Raw genomic sequence first — 6,108 nt, 5'->3', positions numbered from 1 at the left:
CTTTGGCTAAGCCTGGTGTATGTATTGACTCAGAAATTAAACTAAAGCAATATGTTTTGTGCCGGTCATTTTAAAAATGCTATTATAATGCACCATATCTCTTAAAATATATTTAACGTAAATTGAACTTTACCTGTACTGAAGATTAAAAATGAAATTTGAACGTTTCGATATATTCATTTAGGTTGTTGTAAAGGGAAAAATTATTTTTTTAATTTATTTTTGTTTTAGCTTTAACCAACAAAAACCTCAGCTGTTCTAAACTATAAAATGTCCAATGTATTTGTAAATTTATAATGATATGAAATATTCTTAATAAGATACTTAGATGATTAACAAGTCAATTGACTTCACCAACTTATGTCCATCAAAATATGTTTAAGGAATTGCATTTATGAAAAATTAGGAGAGTGCTAGAAGCATGTTCAAGTTACGTAAATTTTTGATTGTGGATAACGATGGATATGCCGCATGACACGCAAACCCGCGAGTAAACCATAAAATTGTTGCATTTCTGCCAGGTAAAGAAGAAATTATAATATTGGTCCTTCGAGCATCATGAACTACTGTTTTGACGTCCTCCGTTTAGGAGTTTCAATAATAGTTTTGCGGCATGCTCTATCCTATCTCATCGTTCACATTTGATTTCTTTTTATTCATTAAAATAAATGTAACTAATAAATTTAAGTTTTATTTAAATTTAAGCGTCGCCTCCCGCGTCCCCGTCCTTACCTTACCTTAATCTAGTCTTTTTATTTATAAAAATATTAACTTAATTACTAATTTAGTCAATGTCAGTGTATTTTTTAATGATTTTACGATATTTTCGAGTATTTTTCTCTCATTAATGTAATGAGACTAGACAATGGTTATTATGTTTAATTCTACAAATAAATTAACTAAAGTTGGATAAGAAATAAAATTAATAAGATCCTTTATGTATTAAATATATTTATACATAGTTTTAGCATAACAAATGTACGCAGGAACGTACGTTTCATATTTTCAATTGAATATTAAATTCAAAGATGCACAAAGATCAAATATTATAAATAGGAAAAATATTTTAAAGTTAATCTAGATATATCTAGTTTTATTAGGCTCTAAGCGATAAAATTTGTAGCTAAACAGTTAAAAATGTCTAACCATAGATTAATAAAAGATCCATAGACTAGCAATACATTTTGTAAGTTACGTTGACATTAATTTAAATATAAAGGTAATTAGTGGTTAAATAAGTTTTTACGATAAATTCTTCTGTAGCAACGATTGGTCTTAATAAATTGTGTAAAGTTTCATTTTATAATTATTTCTATATATATATATATATATACGCTTACCTAGGCTATTAAGTTCATTGTCTTAACATGTTATACCAATGGACAGACAATTTAATTTGACACATTTATATCTTAAAATACAATAAAAATATTTGTACAGGCTTTGAAGAATTACGCATTTTGGATTCTACAAACGTTGCTGTGCGTTTAGGTCTGTACGTGAGGAATATATGTTTATCGTACAAGGTAAGGCACTAGAGTATAAGCTTGAGCCAGGAAAAGGATATAATAAAAAGATGCATACCGTTTTTTTAATATCCTATCCAAGAAATTGTGAAGTTTTAGGGAACTCTAACACAATGGGAAACTCACGGCCACACTAATGTAAAGACAACAAGAAAAAGCTAAGCGTAAAAAATTGCTAATTTTTTATCAAAGGCGAGGAAAGAGAAAACCTGTCATGGAGACTGAAATTAGCCGCATTACTTTGCACCTTCTTGAAATTTACACATTATATTTATAGCATAGACAAACATAGTTTACACCATCAAAAATTTTAATTGTTCTAAATAAGTTATACACAACAAATTGTGAAATTGCCGAAGGAGTACTAAACTACGCAAATTCACCAAAGGAACGCATTTTGGATACTATTCAAGTAGTCGTGGTAATATTGATTGCGTTGGCCGTGTAGGCTGTACGTTGAACTGGTATCAGGGCTCGCAGGAATTGCGGCGTGAGGTGCAGTTGATACAATCGCAGGGCCGCGGCGGCACCTCATCAGGTAAGTGAGCTTGTGCCGCACGGTAACACAGCTCTCTGTAGCGGGCGCAACCTGGAAAACAAGAAATGAGCAGCAGTTGGACATTTTCAATAAAGTTTAACTACCGAATTCAGAATCGTAAAGTGGAGACATTTATGTGTTTACCAGTTGGTGGTAGAGCCAAGCGGGTGTCTGCAGCGAAGCCACGTTGCGCAAGTCGATCAAGAAGAGTTGTGGCCGACCATCACCTTTCGTCGCCATCCGTACCTTCGAGATCATAAACCGTACCATATACAACATACCGTCTGCACAACTCCGACAAAAAACGAGGTTTAGGCTAAGTGCCACATGCCCTATCCACCTCAAGCCCGGTGAAACTGTAAATGCACTGTTCAAGGCAAATAGCGACAACTCAGTCACAAAAGAAAATCGATAAGGTTTTCAATCAGTTCAAATAGTTAAGTTTTGATTTGAGTTCTATCACAACATAGACTTCGCCCCTTTCTTATAAAAGTATTGTTACTTGCCTAATTTACCAACAAATTTCCTGTTCCTAAGGAACAAAAGTGTTTCATAAGGATTTATCAAGACATCTTCAGATGATACCTTCGCTAGGAGCGGGTGAATGACCACCGGACTTGTCGTCAGTGCGCGGTGTAGACGACTCTTCGGAATGATCCTGTTGAAAATATGCGATCGTTTGCAACAATATACTATTATATAGAACACAAATACAAAGTTGTCAACGGACACTTATTACAGTCCTTTAAATTTATCATGATAGCAAAGGCTCCTATCGATAATCCTGTATTTCCACTACTAAAATACTTGTATAAAAATATTGGGTTCTTATGAAAAAAATGAGATTATAACATTAAACCTATAACTGGTAAAAGCACGAAAGATAAACTTCGTCGTAAATAAACGCCTTGTAACATGGAGCGATGTTGATAGAGTTTGTGAGTAAGAAGACGAACAAAATTTGTTGAAAGTTAAACATGTTTTCATGATACACCGTTTCAATGTTATTAGGTACTCGTAACATGATAGCATTTTAGGTAAATACAAGATGTAACAAACCATTTTTAATTTCATAATTTTCTCAAGATCATTTCGGATCGGCATAGCCACGTATTTATGCCATTCCGATTTTCATGCACGAAAATATAAATTCCGCCTTTCAAGTCAGTGACATTGAACATGTTAATTAATTTTGAACAGTGCTGATATATGTTGGGGAATCCTATCTAATTAGCACACAGCATGTGGACGCTATGCGATAGTATTGTTAATATCCGGCTACCAACATCGATTTCCTCTCAATCGTTGTATTTTGTACTTGCATTTTACGATGCATGAAAATAGCCCATATAAGTGATTATAATCCTTGAATCGATGAGTAGATCTGTAAAGTCTCTAACCCCTTTATAAAGCGCCAAAATTCGAAAAGGAGAGAAAAGTATCTCATGTATCGCTCGAGATTATATCGAGAGATATAGTACATATCTATGCCGAATTTCTTTAAGATGTTGGTTTAAACCGTTGCGGAGTGATCGAGTAAATATATCAATATAACTTATCCCACGGAACCGTGCACGTTTCCGGGGCTATAAGTAGCCTTTGTGTTAATTTCATAGAGATTTGTTTCGTCGTTCCTAATAACATGACGTTTAGATATTTCAAACATCCATCCATCTAAACTTTCGCATTTATAATATAGTAAAATATATAAAGAAGATTAAACTAGATAAAAATTTAAACTTGTATAAAATTTTAATCGGTTTTCGCAGTTCGCAGGTAATTTAGCGCGATACATTTGTAACAAGTTAATCTCCGTGCAAGCACGGCTTGGTTGCAAACTGAAAGCGTAAGCGTATAATCCAGGATTCAACTTAACCAAGAATTTCAAAAGATTACCACAAGCTTTACTAAATGTAAATGTTGCGGCAACTTAGGGGCCAAAATAATTATTCGAAGGACAAGTTCAGATTTCATTTTTTATAAATTACTAACTGCCTGATTCACTATAGTTATTTTTATTGGAAACTTTTTATAAACAACAGTTACTGGATTAAATGGAATAATAGAAGCCTGCAGTAATTTACAATTTTATGTCTGTGCAATTTGTCTTAAATTTATAACTAATAACGTGAATGAAGGCTTAAGTATTGCTCACCGCTCTCTGGGGAGTACAGCCGGGGATTACCTTGCCAGCCGACACAAATAAGGGGATTTGTGGACACAAAGGCGAGCGCATTGCGAGTTAAACGAATGTTTACTTGTTTCATAACAAGCTGTTCACTCAACTAACAAACTAAGCAAACAGATTACCTTGTGAGTCTGAATTAGTCCGATTATGTCGATAAAATTTATTATAAAATGTTCCTTTAAAATAAGCTTTTAAATCTATAGAATTTAAACAACAAATTGTTACATTTTTTAGTTCAGGCCAACTTTCGAGGAACTACCGTCTAAATTAGACCTTCTAATATTGAATGTTTCACATAAGTTTAGCTAAAAAGCAATTCTGTGTGATGTTTACATAGGACCTTAACTCAAAGTCGGTGGTTTTCTTTGTTGAAAAGTTCTTAACTGACATACGATAAAAGCTAAGGATAAAGGAAAACTTTACAATGAATTTAGAAACGACCACTCCCCTACTGGTTTGTACTAACTTACTTATAATAATTAATATTATAAATGAAAATGTTTAAATGGATGGATGTTTCTTAGAAGGTACCTCCATAATGGATCTTGCTAAAATTGGACATAGATGTCAAACATAGTCCATTTCCTGACCTAGGCCTCCCTCATTAATAGTCAGTTGTCACAATGATCTGTCCCCTGCTGCACTCATCTGTTTAAACATATAACTAGGGTAATTTGTTTGATGTTACTTGATGTATGTCAACGTTGGCCGTGGCAGTGATGAGGTCCAGTATGGCGGAGAAGGAGCCCCGCGCGGCGCGCCTGAAGCCCTCCGGCGGGGACTCGGCTGCGCCCCCCGCACCGCCCGCCACGCTAACCGGTGACTGAGACCACTGCAATAATTAATAACTACATATTTTTTTAATTTATACACTTTCGTGTTCGTAATAAATAACGTATATTAAAAAAAGTATTTAAAACCTAATGTACTAGGGTATCATAGCTGAGTAGGTAATATTCCAATTCAATAAAACTTTGCTTAACCGTCAGATCATTAATTACCCGCGCAGTAATGAGGTCATCGTAATTTGTAAGAGCAAGGTTTTGCTCAGATATTTTATATTTCCGAAGCCATTCATGTAAATATCAAATTAGTTCTTTCGTTCTTACAAGTTAAAAAAATAGCAACCACACACATATGGCAGACATTGCTTATTACATAATTAAGGGGTTCAATTGAAACGAGATAGAGAATCAATACTAATATAGAAAAATAATACATTACTTATTTTACTCTAGTAAATTTCTAAAACAGAACAAATAAGACATTAACTACTAACAACAATGTTGGAGCCGTGGCTGGACGTGCGTTAGTCAATTATGCACGAACCCAGCCGCCGCCCCCTCATGCAAATTTCATCAAACCCGTCCTCTGTATATAGGGCTATCAACTTTCAATTAACGTAGTTTCGAATGCAGATCGCAAACAAAACTATCGACTACAATGACTTGTCAAACTCCTTAACGATCAACGAAATGAAAACATCCATTCTTAATCATTCTCTGACTGTAGGTACCTCTCCCTCTTTCTCCTCTCTCTGATGGAAGTTGGCCGTCAGCTCTTAAGGAATTTTGAGTCTGGCAACATAGTTCTTCTATACGGGCAATTCGTCTACTGCTTGATGCATCACAATAAACACAACCACAAGTTCTTTCTTCGTCCAGCGCATCATAAAGTGATAAAATAGCCATCCTGTGTCTTATCTTGCTCTGACCGATTGATATCGATGTCGAACCCACAGCCCGAATTTGCACATTGCAAACACGAATAATTCGAGTAAATATCCAAGTGGCAGCCCTACCTATATGAATGACACTGTAGACCAAGCTTCCGTTCATGCTACGGCATAATTATTT

At 34.8% G+C, this 6,108-nt stretch overlaps 1 long non-coding RNA gene across 1 annotated transcript; it reads right to left on the bottom strand.

Annotated features, from left to right (window-relative positions):
• Positions 1-1,836: 1,836 nt before the first annotated feature.
• On the bottom strand, positions 1,837-5,037 carry LOC106119376 (uncharacterized). Its single transcript, XR_001227959.1, has 4 exons — positions 4,941-5,037; positions 2,650-2,722; positions 2,209-2,310; positions 1,837-2,115 (listed from the first exon to the last, which is right to left on the bottom strand). It is a non-coding gene; the product is annotated as an uncharacterized LOC106119376 (long non-coding RNA).
• Positions 5,038-6,108: the final 1,071 nt, after the last annotated feature.

Source organism: Papilio xuthus, unplaced genomic scaffold (assembly GCF_000836235.2).
Source record: "Papilio xuthus unplaced genomic scaffold, Pxut_1.1 DF827461.1, whole genome shotgun sequence".
Lineage (NCBI taxonomy): Eukaryota > Metazoa > Arthropoda > Insecta > Lepidoptera > Papilionidae > Papilio > Papilio xuthus.
The sequence above is the reverse complement of the archived record's forward strand: the minus strand, read 5'-3'. Positions and strand labels throughout refer to the sequence as shown.